The sequence below is a fragment of the Cinclus cinclus genome, chromosome 1 (genome assembly GCF_963662255.1).
Source record: "Cinclus cinclus chromosome 1, bCinCin1.1, whole genome shotgun sequence".
NCBI lineage: Eukaryota > Metazoa > Chordata > Aves > Passeriformes > Cinclidae > Cinclus > Cinclus cinclus.
The window spans coordinates 67,364,539-67,379,974 of NC_085046.1; the positions used below are offsets into that span (position 1 = coordinate 67,364,539).

At 41.4% G+C, this 15,436-nt stretch overlaps 1 protein-coding gene across 1 annotated transcript in view; it reads left to right on the forward strand.

The window, feature by feature from the left end:
- The first annotated feature begins 4,199 nt into the window (after positions 1-4,199).
- Positions 4,200-15,436, forward strand: part of F13A1 (coagulation factor XIII A chain) — a 104,479-nt gene continuing 93,242 nt past the window's right edge. The window contains exon 1 of the mRNA XM_062491318.1: positions 4,200-4,321. The gene's annotated coding sequence lies outside the window, so the exon portion shown is untranslated. The remainder of the gene's footprint in view (positions 4,322-15,436) is intronic.

Below are 15,436 nucleotides of genomic sequence, written 5' to 3' on the forward strand. Positions count from 1 at the left end.
AGTATCTCCCATTGGTACTGTATAAAATGTATGTGCATTTACTAGTACTTCAGTAGTGAGTGAGGCAGTATGTGTTATTATCTACAAACATTTTGGGTTTATCTCTGGACATGCTCCAGCACCTCAATATCTTTCTTGTAGTGAGGGCCCCAAAACTCCACCCAGGATTCAAGGTGTGGCCTCACCAGTGCTGAGTACAGACAGATGATCACTGCCCTGGTCCTGCTGGCCACACTGTATCTTGGTCCTTTCTTGGCCACACAGGATTGTCATTCTTGTTGACCTTCTGTTAAGCAGCACCCCCAGGTTTTCTCCCATTGGGCAGCTTTCCAGCCACTATTCCCCAAGCCTGTAGCATGGGGATTGTTGTGACCCACATGCAGGAATGTGCAGTTCACCTTGTTGAACCTATACAACTGACCTCTTCCCATCCACCCACTGAACTCAACCAATCCTAGGAGTGAGACAGATGACTGTAGTGTCAAAGAGGCTTCAGTGCTTGATGATGAACTTTAGGTCAAAGTGCTGCTTGAAAGGAAAATCAAGTAATTTTCAAAATGTATATTCTTGCTAAATAGGTTGCATTATTGCAGAAGTGGATACTTTAAGCAATCCTAAGGCAGTTGTTGCTGTTATCTAAGCCCTGGTACTGCCATGGCATTGCCTTATAGCAGCAGGAGCAAACCACCGAATGATGAATATTTAATGGAAAGGTTGACGTATATCTACAGTGAATCATTTGCTACAGAACTGTAAATAAAACAGTGTTTTTAATTCACTGCCTAGGGCTGTTTAAGTATACCATGTATGAGTTATGTCCACAGGGGAAAGGAGCTCAGGTTAGAGTAGCCCTGGCTGAAAGTTTTCAAACATATAAATATATATATTTTTTGATAGTGGTAAGAGTTGTCTAAATCAGTTTTCAATATAGTTGTGTATTTTTATATGTCTTCTTAATACCAAATGCTAAATGTTTAGATGTGCCTGGTTTAAATTCAGTTGTCCAAACCCCTGATTTGTCCTCCCATCCATTTCTTCGCTGTGTGCATATATTTGCATTAAATCTTCATGTCACACTGTATTTTCTCACTTTGGACTTCTCACCTCAGTCCAGGTGGATTGTGCTTTTTCATTTCGCTTTATTCTCCTTCACATTACTTCATACACATCCTCTGAACCCTGGACTGAATAAAGGCCTTCCTCAGGGGACAGGAAGTGCTCTGATCATAGTTTGTAAGCTGTTAATGGACACAAGTGGATTTCTGCCCACAGCTAGCTCTCCACTGATGTAAGGTGTCCTCGTATGTGAGCCATTGAGATGCAGATGTTACAGCTGTTACTTCCTGATGTGCCCACTGATCTTTGATTCTGTACCTGGGATATGAAGGACCAAGATCCTTTTAATTTTTTTATCTTCTTGCATTCACATTAAAACACAGTTCACACTGACCTTCAGTGGGAGGCAGGAATTCCTTATGTGTTATCCACGTACCAAATATCCCAAAATGGACACCTTGAAAATGAAGCACAAGTACATTGAGGATGCTGGATTAGAATGAGTTTTAGGCAACTCTGTGATGTAAAAAGCTGTGTCCAGAGATAGGTAAAATATTTTTTTTTGGAGTGGCACAGAATTGACACTACTACAAGCCTACCCTTTCAAGGCAATTTGGGAAACTGCTCCATCTCTCTGTCAAATTTATTGTTGGAATTGCAGCTCTTCCCCAGGTCAGGTGTTTCAGCTGTACCCTTCTTTGATGTAGACCATGGACACTTCTGAGTATCAGCCAGCCCCTCTCTACACTGCTCAATTTTAGGGTTAGGACCTCTGGGCTTGAACAAGAGAGGTTTCTCTGTAAAACCTGAAGCATTTCCATAACTTCTCTGTGGACTTCTGTCACAACTCCAGAGGTTCCCATATACAGGACTTAGCACATAGGTGTTTATTCTTTTCTGCTGCCACACTCACCTAATGACATAACAGGAAGGGATTTAGGGCAACAAGAGACCTCTTGCTTTATCCCATGAAGCTTCCAGATCTGTGTGAGTATGCAGGAAAGCAGTCCATGGCACCTTGCATTTGGATAGGTGCCTTATCTGCAGGTTTATCATCAAAGGGTAGCACCACACATCTCCCACCTTCTGTGATTGTAAGCCCTATCAGACCAGAGTCTGCTTCAACATGCCCCCTTTTATGTCCAAAGTTGAATTCCTCCTGTACACTGAAGGAGGCTGGAAACTGTGGGAAAACACTGTGTAACTGAACATCAGATCCTGGAGTATTCAACCCATGGGAAAGAATTAGGGGTTTCACAGGCATCTCCTGACATTTTTGGGGATAGAAATTGAATCACTTTATTTCTTTGAAGTGAGGGTTATGGACCATGCTCTTGGCCTTTCAGAAGGAAGTCTTCTGCAGCTTGCCTGAAAAGGGAGGTTTTATTCAGATTTTGCTCTCTGTGGTTATGTGATTTCTTAAGATGGAGTTTTTTGAGCACCTTGACAAGTAGCCTCCTAAGTTCAAAGTAATGTGCTACAAAATAGCACTAGTATGGAGATCAGTATCTAGCAAGACTGGTTTTTAAAGTGCTGTAGAAAAATAGCAAGAAAATAAGTGTATGTGAGACCAGAAGGACATTTATCCTACTAGAAAGTCTCATATGTGTTCACTCAAGCTTACTGTGACATACTCTGAGGACCCAGCCTAATGGCAGAGGCATTAAACTTTGGCATTAAGGGAGTGGACTGTGTAAGCTGGCTGGAAGGTAATAAAACCCAAGAGGTTTTATTATTTTTGCCTATGGTATTTATGGTAAAGCAGCTTCATTTTTATAGGAATGCATCTTATTTTGTTTCCTTCTGAGACTTCTCTGTTACAAGAAGTTGTTGATTTAAAACTATGCAGAAGTAAGCAAACAGTAAATTTCTCAGAAATGTTTCCATTCTGTTTTTCCAAATGTGGGCATCTAAAAATCTCTCATTGTTCCATGTGACAGGAAAGCAGAGCAGAAGATCAGTTTGGGGTTTTGGCAAACAGTGCATATTCATGGGGCCAAAGAGAGTGAGAATAACTTGGTATCACAGCAGCCAGGGAACAGACACCCACAATTTGTTAGAAGAAGAGGAACCAGGAGAGACTCAAAAGTCCTCTAGCTCCTGACTTCAAAATAGTTTGGTGGGTGAGAAATTCTCTTAAGATCAAATCCTTCTCCTGTTTCATCAGAAAGGAGAACCCTGGTCTCCAGTGTCCTAGTTGAATACCTGGAGCTAGTGGAAAACAATAAGGGTCCCTCCACCCCAGACTCCCGTTGACTTGGTGTGAAGCATACGTGTGGAAAGTTCCTCCTTCCTCAGTCTCTTTCTGCTTGAATTCACAGGAGAAGTTTGATTCCAGATTGATTAAATTTTCCTTTCTCCTGAATTTTGGTCTTTTTGAGGAGGATCCATCCCAGTGCCATTGACTATCACTTCCTCAAGCCACTGACACCAGCCTTTGCCTGGAAGTTCCTGGCAAGGCTTGCTGAACCCCGAGGGGGTGGCAGTGAGAGAGGGAGGCAGCCAGAGCTGCCTTAGGCAGCACTGCCTTTGAGCTGATGCTGCTTCAGTGCTCAGCCTGATAGAGAAACAAAAAGGAAATTATTCAGGAGCATGACCAAAGTGGAGGTGCTTGTAGTACCAGTGGCATCCCAGAGGCCTTTGGCAGAGGTTTATAGATGTCAACTTCTGTGTTTCCGTGGTGAATGAGTCACTGTGGCTGTGCTTAAATCCTTAAAATGCCTTTTAAGAATTCACAACAGCATATTTTTCCCTGTTCATGTGGCTACTTGCCAATACTAACTTCAGGTACATCCAGGCCTTTGCAAATTGATATGAACTCTTCTCTGCTGGGTAGAAGCCATGTTTGACCCAGAACCTGTTTAGCCATGTTAGCAAAGTCCAAAACATGGTCTAATCTCTCTGGCAGGTTTTAAAAGCTTAAGCTCAGATTTTTTTAGGTGGCTTTCCATTATAAGAGTGGGTTCTTGTGCAGATGGATCAAAATAGAGGGAGACTGTGCTTGCAGTTACTTGCAAAGTCAGGCTGACTTTATCCTACGAATTTGCAGTGTAACAACAAACGTAAATAGCATGCCAGATCTTGACTCCAGTTTTCATTACTTTTCCTATTCTAAGGGAGCTGCTACCTTGTCAAAATATGATGTGTGCAGAAGAAGATACCAAAAGAAAATCAAGCAACAAATGTGGTCTTCTCATCATACTGAATTTTGTGGTGAAAGATGGGACTGTTCCTTGGGACACCATGTACTAGAGTTCATGGCATGGTATGTAAATTTAAACTTTCTCACTGCCAGTTCTGTTGTGTTAATATTTGGGTGCTCTGCTGAGTTGGCACTGCCGGATGCAGGTTGTTCCTTATCCATTACTGGCAGGAAATGTTGCACCAGAAGGGTGGATACAGGCACCCTGGCTGCTGGGGCACTTGCAATAGGAGATAATTTCCTGAATGGCATGAGACAGCATGGTTTGTATATCATGTAAAAAACTCATCTCTTGTGGCATTTTCCTGTGATTGCTGAGTCCACTGCAGAAGAGTAAAAACATATGACACTTAAAAATAGGATATATCCTCAACCATTGCAAACGCCATCTGTTCTCAGAGAAACAACTGGTAGAAAAAAATAACCTTGGGTTGAAACCTTGCATGAAGTTGCCATTTAAGATAAATGGGGTTGGCTTTGTTATTTTTATTTTTTGGAGGTGTGGAGAAGGGCTGTTTGATGGCAACTGAAAGAAAACAGATATGTGGAACTGGAATGTGCGTGTTACAGACGTGCAGAGAAATCATGTCTTGAAGAACTGTTAAAGCTGTAGGACCAAGAATCACAGTGACATTGGAAGAAATCCATGCACTATTTTAAATCAGTTCATGCAGGTGACTGCAGCAAGGTGTCTGCCCACCACCCGAAGGTGGTTTCTAGGGAAAATGTCTACATTCCTAGCCATAAACAGGTAAGACCTAATTTTCCAATTAGACACAGTTCTCTGGTGAATGGTATGGCTTCCTCGTCCATTCAGAGTCCATCCAGACTGGTAAAGAGGAGTGAATTAGTACCTTAGGGAATGCTGACTCCATCCCTGCATGCTGGTCCCCCAAAGCACACCCACAGCCATTGCCTCTGGTAACAGGAGTGAAGTTTCTGAGCTTTGGCCATTCCCAGGAGTTAGCACTGCTTCTTCTGGCCCTGTCAGAGTGTGATTAAATGACTGAAGAGAATTTTGTTTTCATATCATGGCAATTTGGTGCTACCCATGGAACTCCAGTAATTAGTCAGACAAAAAATCCAAGTCTAACAAAAAATCCTGAAAGCCCAATAGTGGACTTAGTCACCTGTGTCTTTTTGGATACCCTTCCGAGAAGTCAGGTGGGATATCTTTAGCAGCTACCCATAATTTCCTTCGATGCTGAAACTGAAGACAAACAGGAGCAGCTCACCTCCTTTACATGGGCTGATGGGTTCAGAACATCCATGGGCTACATGCAGCTGCAGTAGCACATGAAATCAGCAGGCCTCAGTAGCAATATATAGCCTGTGTCTTGATAGTCTTATATGGATCAGAAATTCAATAATGAGATGGCTGCATTTCAATGCTTCTGCCCCTGCTCAGTGCTAATATGAAGAGCAGCTGACTTGTACTTAAGACACATGCCAAGAAACGGTGCATGAGGTAAAGGGAGCACTGCATGGTGTTTGCTCAAACAGAACAGTCATGTTCCAAGGCAGTGTCCTAATCCTGTCAACCTCACTGCTTTTATGAGTTCCAAGTAGGACAACATGGTGAGGTAAGAAAAGGGCATTTTAATGAATAGGTTTGATAGTGATATTTCTGAATAATTTCTTTTTTTGCATCTCACAGCACAGAAATAGCTGCAGTGATGTAATGTTGCTATTTAGAATTGTTTTCAAAGTGTGTTTTGAATTTGGTGTCTGCAGCATTGAAAATTTTGCTTTGGAAATGAGTGCACCTAAGGTAAAGGCTGTGTGTATGCATTTTCAGGCTCTGTCTCCCTGAATTTGGACTGCCATGCTTCTGATCCTCTTATCTCCAGCCTGAACATCAGAAGATTTGAAGGGTACTAGCTTGTGCTCAGCTTTTGTGACAAGCGGATGAGGGATGAGCTAAATCTACTAAAGATATTCTCTGCTTTGCAGGGGAATAAGGCAATAACCTAGTTGCCAGTGTTTGGTCCTAGTAGACCTAACTCCTGAGATAAAGACCTTTTGGTACTTAACCCACGGAATGAGTAATTCTTATGTGCTGCCATAGCACATTTCTGTGTTCTGGCCTTAACTGTGCAGCAGCAAAACCTGGCTGCATTGCCCCACAGTAGAGCAAAACACCACTATGACCTTTAGGGCAAAACTCCATGAAGCATGAGGAGTGATGTGGCTGGCATAGTTCACAGTGGTGGGAGAGCAAACTTCTGATTTCATAAGTGACAAGATAAAAACCTCAGTTTTGCAAGAACATTTTTTTCTTTTTTTTTTTGGTCAAACTCTTTCCTACTGAAACAGTGTGACTAATTTACCAGTCCACAGACATGGCAATAACACCAAACCCTGACTGAAAGTATGCTGTTCTTGCAACACAACTCATACTTCTAAATTTGAGCCTTGCATGTGGGTCAACTAGAGTTAACATTTTAATACTCTAGCAACATTTCAACCACAGTCTGCTTTTGTCTACCAGATTTTCCATTTCTTGGCACTGATGATCTTGATCTTCCATGGTGGAGGTTTGATATCTCTCTCAAATTGAAATAAAATCTTGTGTACTCTGAAATGTTAGATCAGCCTTATTATTTTTTTCCAGCTGTCAAGCTTAATGCATTTTTTAAAGCATCCTCCTACTTTTAAGGCAAAGTTGTGAAAAGTGAATATGTAGCAGTGCATATATATTTACTGTACATGTATTTGTTTGTGAGAGACCAGGACTGAAAACTAAATTCTATTACTCCCTAAATCTGATGCAAGTTCACCCCTTCTCACATCTTTAGATCTGCCTGTGAAGTTTGTAGCATTGTGCATCTTTTTAGTGGGCTAAATGGAAACTCTGGTTTGGGGCAATACTGACTTTTGTTCTGAAACGTACGAGTTGGTTTGTAGTACATTCCCACCATGGGCTCCTGTGACTTCATCCTTTCATATTCTCTTCTGTGACTTCCGACTCATGTTGGCTGTTCTGCCTAATATTTAAACAAGTTCATTAGATATGGCCATGTTTTAAAAATATAAACCACATTTTTCAGGCTATGGACCAACATGTTAAAAACCATCTGTGATATCAATTGCTCAACTTATGCTCTCCAAAGAGCCTGCTTTACTTAAGGCGAATGTGCTCTGCACTTACAGAAAATTAAGATGGTCATTAAGTGCCTCAACTCACTTTTGAATATTTCAGCTAAGATTCTTAACATTACAGCTTTTATTGTATCAAACCCTCTGGGTTCTTTTGTAAATGTGGCGGGGTTAAGTGCTTCTGTCATTCATCTCAGTTAGTTGTGAGCCCAGATGTGGAGTTAGGTAACTAGCTTCAAATTCATGACTTTGAAAACAGGTGATGAGAGTGGTGAGTGAAAACTAAATGAAATTTCACAGCCTGAGGCTCAGGCAAAATGCCCCTTTCGCTGTTCAGGTTAATGTCATTATCAGTGAAGACTTCTTTTTCCTTAAATATTTATTCCAGATGTGTTTCTTCAGCCTTCTGCTCTGCTTGGCTGACTGTTTGTAGTCAAAACAGACAGTTTTGACTTGCTCTTCTGTACATAAATAAGTTGAATTTCTAGATAAGATACAGAATTAGGAATTATCTTGGGCTATTGAAATGGTCACTAAAGAAGGTAAAAATACTTCTGATAAAAAAAGAAATAATTCCAGGTTGGATTTTAAAGCCACACTGGTATGGCCATGCTGAGGGTTACCTAGAAGTGTAGCTGTGTAAAATGAAGCAAATCTGACATGAAAGGGAAAATGAATGTTGCACAAAACCTCTGTGTTTACAAAGTCACCTTCTGCACTGCAGGGACACTTTAAAGAGGAAAATTAAGGGTGTTAAACCTTAGCTGTAGAGCTCTTCTGAATTTGAGTCCTTTTAAACATATTTGATGTTTGGTACCTTATGCCATATGAGAACAACAAAGGACTCCCCAAAACAGCAACACAGAATGCTGCCAGCCTGAGGTAAAAATTTTCAAAGACTTTCTCATTTCTTGCTCGTTATGTTCTGTTCCTGCCCTCAGCCACTCTAAGCAGTGGGAATCTTGATTTTACCATTGAAGCAGATGGGCTTTCTGCAAGTCACTGAGGATTTCTCCTCTGTTATTTAGTTCAGAGAAAATAGAACCCTATCTTCAGATTCTTCAGTTGAGTCTTTAGTTCCTCCCCACCCCACCCCACCCCCAAGAATTTGAGCACTTTAGACTTCTTCAAGAATTCCTGGTTGGAAAGAAGAAATTGCAGCAGCAAACCAAACCAAAATACTTTCAACAAATCTGCAGACCATGTAGAAACCCAGTGTATGTCTTCTGCACCTGTGCAGACCCACCACAGCTCACAGTTCTGCCTGGGTGTGTCTCTGCCTCTTGGAAGTGGCAGACTCACAATGCATGTCTCATAGTTCTGCCTAGGGAAGCTTTATCCAAGCTTCTGAGTGCATGGTGGTGAACAGCCACCATCACCTATCATAAATGTGTTTTCTCATATTTTAACTGCTACAGTAAAAATGAGTGCTTTACTGCAAGTCAGGAACCAAGTCTGACCTTAAAAGCTGTAGACTCAGTTTACTCAGACCCTTTTTTGTGCCCTTGTTGTGCCATCAGCAGCAGAAAAGTTCCTTTGCTCTTGCAAGAATGCTACAATGTGTTTTGACAGGCATAAGAATCAGGAACCAAGTATCTCCAAATGCTGAATGATTTATGAACATATATTTAGTTAAAGGACAGATGACCACAGCATTCCCTGTTTTTCTAATGCATTTTTTTTTTTGCAATCAGAGAGTAAAATGTTGAATGAAGCAGTGTCTGAGGGCACACCTATATAAATTAGGACTGACATCCTCACTTTCTCTACCCCCACTCTGGGATTTACGTAAATCACCCCCTGCTCCAAATCCAGCCAACATGGAGCATGGACAGTGAAAAGTTTGAATCTGTACCAGCCTGTGTACGTGTGCCCTCCAACTTTCCCTCGTTACCCTTGTGGCTTGGATGTCTCTTGCAAAGCTGCTGCCAGCCACTCAGAGTGACCCAATCTTCCATTAAAGATTTTAGATAAACAGAATATGTGTCTTCTGTTGTTAGTTGTAGCTTCTTGCAGTTCTGGAAATCCCAGTGTCATCTTCATGGGAGACAGTTTTGACCATCTCAGTTTGGTGTGATGGTCAGATTCCCAGACTCAACACAGATGTTGAATCACACTGTACAAACTGTACGAGCTGTCCTTGGTCATGCATGCACTTGGCAGTTCACTGAGCTTTTCTCAGCCCCCTGCTTCCACCAGTTTCTTCCTCAGAAGAACAGCTTATCACCTTGGTCGAACAAGACCCCAGGCTCACTCTAATTCTAGCTTTTCCTAGAAATACCTGTTTTCATGCCTGATTACTCTGGGGTCAGAATTCTCTGACTAGTTGTTGGCATCTTGTCACAGGAGAGACCCACATTTTTTGGCTCATTACCGATAGAATACAGAAATTACATACTAATGTAAAACAGCTTTGGGACTGGGATGGTCTCCACATTTCCATTTTGTATGGCTGTTGTGTATTTTTGTAGATGGAGCAGTTGAAAACATTCATAAAACTTCCCTGTTTCAGTTCTTATATGTGGCATTTATTGCTGGGGTTGTTTGTTTGGCTGGCTGGTTGGGGTTGTTTGTTTTGTTTTTTGTTTGTTTGGATCACCTTAAAAGTTTTCTTCTCCTTTTGGGTTCCCAGTTCACCACATGAGTATGTTGGCATACATAGGAAAATGCAGAAACCTCATCAGAACACTTTTCTTTTTAAAGTAGTTGGGAATGTCGAATTCTGATGGTATAATTGGTGGCTGACTTAACAAGATAACAAAGTTTCTTCACAGCAGAGGTCTGCTGCTGTGCCAGGCTGATTAGCTCTCCCATTTTTTGACTGTGTGGTCATAGCTGACATTAAAAAGATGGCTCTGTGGTCAGAGCTGAAATTAAGATGTTTGAGTAAATAACCCTTCTTCACTTCACTGGAGTGTGTGGCCAAGTTAATCAGCAGCATGGAGCTGCTACATGACACGCAGAAGGCACATCTTATTGTCACCTTTCACAACAGTGACACTGTAGAGTCACAGAACTTTATTGCTGAGAACACTCTTAAATTTGTTGCCATTATCACACTAGCTGATCATGTAAAGATAGTCTGAATTGTGAGGTGATATTCTGCTTACTGAGAGAAATGTCTGAACAGAATCACAAACTCTCCTTGTATCGGTTAATGAAGTTGCCCTAGGTTCCCAGAAGCAGTGGGAATCTGAAAGTTACCTTGCTGAACAGGAGGAAAAAAAGTATAGTCCTAGGACTCAACTCATGTTTAGCTATGCTTTACTTAAGCAACTATTTCTGTTCTTACTTTTAGAGTATGCTAAAAAAGCAGATTCTGGATTAAGATCATAATTTCCTTTTCCTAGCTAGGTAATCATGTCCCTTTCCCCTTTCTTTCCATCCTGTAGTCTACAGTCTCAGATGGTAATAACGATTTTAATAATTCTGGCTGAGAAATGTACTCATTAATATTCTCATGCAGAACTCACAGCAGTGACTGTAAATTACATGGTACTCTGGAAACACAGCGGGAGGCGTTTCCTTCCTTGGACAGTTTATTACAGGGCCTTCATCCCGTGGCATATTACCCATATTTAATTTGCATGTTCAGTAATACCATTGTGCCAAGTAACAGCGTTCTCCTGGCTGGTGAGAATGCCTGCCCGTGACAGTGAGCTTTCCTTCATGGTCTGTGTTTTGTCCCTTGTGAGAGCAGCAAGATAACAAGTCAGGGCTGAAATTTTCGAATTCTTCCTAGGGACTGATTTTAATAGGACTTATGAGGATTAACTCTTCCTCGGCCTTGAAAAGATCTACCCTATTGTCCTTACTGAGAAGAATAGACAAGGTTTCAAGAAGTTCCTTTTGTTTTATCTGTGGCCGTTAATTTGGGTGTGAGATGTTATCATTGGCAGTATGGGATTTTTTATAAATAATCATAGAATCAGATTAAACACTTAGTGGACATCAAAGAAGGAACCCTGTCTGAACTCCCTGGGTTCATTCTGAGGGGAGTGTGTTTAGCTGGGATGACTGCTTTACTGGGAACCATTCTAGGGGTTGTTTCAAATAACAGTGGCAAAGAACAATGACTATTGCTTAATCAGAACAAAATAAGACACATTTGCCTAATGAAGATATATGCAGCTGGAGCCAAGTTATTAAGTGGTGTTTAAATTCATACTACAGTCTAAACTTTTGGAAGTTTCCAGATAAGTGTTAAATAAATATGTAAAGCAACAAATGTAATTTTGAATTGGGTTGGGGATTTTTCTGTGTTATGTTTTTACATCTCTTAAAAACTACTTAGACTAAGGTTTTTAATAGCTTTTCTTTTTTACAGCTGCTAAAATACAACAATTTACTGTTCATCAGGGTGCCTCAGTTCAGAGGATTTTAAAAGTATGTAAAAAACATGTAAAAGTACAAATTTTTCATGTGCCCCAAGTTCAGGGTTTTCCTCTATGGACAGTTTTTCTGCACATGCTTGCAAAAGCTGTGACAGTAGTGTGTCCTGATGTCAGTCACCTGGAGGAGCAGCAGGTGGAGGAGGTGATGTTTTCAGGTGCTGACCCATGCTCAGCTTGTGGTTTCAGAAAACAGTACAGAACCTTTCAGTAGTGCAGCACTCATCTCTGAGGTGGGTGGGGAGGGGCTTCCATGCACATAGAGAAAAAGGCACCAGAGTATGTTGGGTTGGAGGGGAAAATTCCTCAGAGAAATGGAGGAGTCAGGGAGTGGGATTTCCCCCCTCTTTTCTTCTGTATTTTCAAGACCCCATCAACATGTCATCCCCAAGGGGGCAGGGAGGAGATCTGAACGATGAAGTTGCTCACATTAGTGTGATTCACACCTGAACATTGCCTGTGAAAACTACATCTTCCTACCAATAACCAGCTGTTGTCTGTAGCCTTTGAGGTAAAGAAAAACCCAGAAGCTGTGTGTGTACTGGCACAGGTAAGAGAAGGGCTGCTGGCAGATCACATTCTGTGTGATAAAATGAAATCAAAGACATATTAGTGTAAAAAATCTGACATTGAACAGACCTATAGTGTCTGTCAAGTGGGATGTTAGAGTGTCAGATAAGTTTTCACCACAAATATTTTCCCTCTGGTATTTTGGATCAGATGCATTGGTTTAATCAAGAATGAGAACTGGAAAACGTTGCTTAGGGGATCATATATATACTTACAGGAAATGACCTTGAGACTCTGTTTCCTTAAATCAACAGCTTTATTTTAAACTCACACAAGTGCACTCTGTGCTACCCCGAAACATCAGTCTCATTTGGCTAAACTTCCTGAAGTAGTTAACCTTCATTTTGCCCTCAGAAGGTATTTGGTTTGGTTTTACAAAGAAAAGGTTGATAGTTTTGACAGATGTATAGGCTTGTTACATCCCTACTTGTATGCCAGTGAAGGTTTGAAAGCACTTACACCTCTTATCTTTCACGCAGGCCTGAGATAAGGGAAGATTTCCATCACTCATCTTCCTGGCTCTCAGATCTAAGGTCAATAATGTTTCTACTCTCTTGCTGTGACATAATGCTATAAAGCCATTGCAGCTACGAGTCTGTAAATGGGTAGGCTGAGGTCCATGCTTTGCCAATTTTCTCCCCAACAGTGTAGGGCTGATTTTCCCTTTGGTCTGGGAGGATGCACACTGGGTGATTTTCCCAGCCTTGCTGCAGTGTGGTGTCTCAGCTGGCAGAGCAACGTACTGTCATGGGGCAGCAAGTCAGGTCTGAGAGCATCCATGTGCACCTTCCTTCCCTGCCTGTGCATTCATTTATGCAGGCAGACAAACTTGTCCAAACTGCTGCACAGTGGGTGGACATGGGGGCTCTCTGGAGGCCATGGAGGAAATTTGGCATGGCTCAGGCTGTATGCTAAAAAGTCGAACTTCTCAGAGCATCATGATTTATACCCGAGGCTAACAAATGAGTGAGACCTGGGGAGCAGCTCTGTGGAAAGGGACCTGGGAGTCCTGGTAGACAAACAGCTCAATCTGAGTGAGCAGTGTGCTGCTGCTGCTGCAGCAAAGAAAGCCAGCGGGATTCTGTGCTGCATCAACAAGGGCATCACCAGCAGAGATGGAGAAGTCATTGTTCCTCTCTAACTGGCACTTCTCAGGCTGCACCTGGAATACTGTGTTGGGTTTTGGTTCCTACAATGCAAAAAGGTGTGCACAGGCTGGGGAGGGTCCAGAGAAGAGCATCAAAGATGATCAAAGTCCTGGGAAGGTTGACATGTGAGGGAAGGCTGAGAGAGAAATGGATTTGTTTAGCCTTGAGAAGAGAGACTTAGGGAGACCTCATCACCATGTTCTAGTATTTCAAGTGTGGCTACAAAGAAGATAGATATTCCCATTTGCAAGAAGTCACATAGAAAAAACAAGGGTTACAAATTATTCTCAGGAAGATTCCAATTGTACAAAAGAGGGAAATTTTTCACAATGAGAACAAACAGCTCTTGGAATTATCTTTCACAGGAAAGTGGTGCATTCCCCAATATTGGCCACTTTTAAGATTCAGCTGGAAAGGGTGCTGGGCTATCTTGTCTAGACCATGATTTTGCCAGAATAGATAAATATTCTAAATAATAAATTGTTTTCAGCACTGTTGCTCCAGCTACCCTGTGTCTGGGGTCCTGCATTGCTTTTTTTTCCCCACCTTGTAGTCTCCCCACTGTCCTGCCTTCTACTAGCATCAAGAACAATGGCAGAGCAGAGGTCAGTCTCTCAGCTAGCTGTGTTTTAATGCAGTATTCAGAGAGGATTTTATCTATTGGAATACTGTAAATGCATCTTAGGCAGGGTCCCTGAAAGCCAGAAATTCATCTTGCTTGCACGTGGAACATAGCACCTAGCTTAAATGGAGACTCCTCTTTCTCCTCGACTAGGAACCTCTTTAAAATCTCAGCACACCCACACGCTGAAAGTTGGGCTCATTTGATGTGTACCCAAAATCTCCCTGGGTGGTACAACACCTTGCTGCCTCTGCACAGCTTTCCTTTTAATCTGCTGTGCTGGGGTTTTCAGCAGTGAGACCTGCAATAGTCTCTCTGCAATACGGTCTCTCTGTAAAGAAACAATTTACACTATTTTTTGCCAGTAAAAGGTTGAAAAAAAAAACATACTGCCTGTCTTTCTAAACAAACATGTGGTTTGGGTCTTGATGCGAATCCATAGTCTTGCTGATGTATATGTTGATATGCTAAATGTATGAAGACAAGTATTTTCTTTTATGGAACATATACTGTCTTCTAATTCTCTCTATTATGGTAAACCTCAAGTCAAGCCCTGTTCAAATTCCCATTTTGGTTACCCAGCCTTCTTTCTCAAAGTGCTGAGTGGAGGTAAATTATTCTATAGCTGTCATAATGGAGGACACTATTAGTTCAGTAATAATTCCTAGTTAGAGGAGGCAATACTTCCAGGGCTTAATTTCAGCCTCATTCGTGGGTTAGACTGAAGTTCAGCCAACAACTTAAAGGCTTAAGAGGAGCCTATTAACATGAAGTCTAAGTGACAGAAGTCATAAAAAGAGGGATTTTGGTCCTTCACTGTATCAGGGTCTCCTTTCTTTTGTTTCCAGGTCTCCTTTGGTTCACACCAGTCACAGTCCCAGGTCTCATTCTCAAGGTGTAAAATTACTAGGAGTCAGATATAGATTTCCTCAGTCTGAAACTTCCTTGAAACCTGAGGTGTGTGTTAGGTATTCCAAGGTCTTAATTTTAACCTTATGAAGAAACTGATTGTATTTGAAGCATATCTATAATTAAACTGATTGACTACTTAAATATGTTATGGCTGAATAAAAATCATGTTTTTCATTCCAGTAACACTTTTCAGTTCACTTGCAATGGTGATACTTCTCACATTGGCAAAGAAGAAACCAACATTCCTTATGCTCTCCAGGTAAAGAAAGGCTTGTTGGACTAAAGCAGGGAGAAACTTGATGAAGTTCCTGTTCTGCTGTTCTCTTATGTTGTGGATGAGATCTTGGAAAATCATCAAATAACAGCTGCTCTAGTAGTCAAGAAGTCTTATGTGAGAAAGGATGATGATTTTTTTTTTTAAAAAGAATTGGCTTTT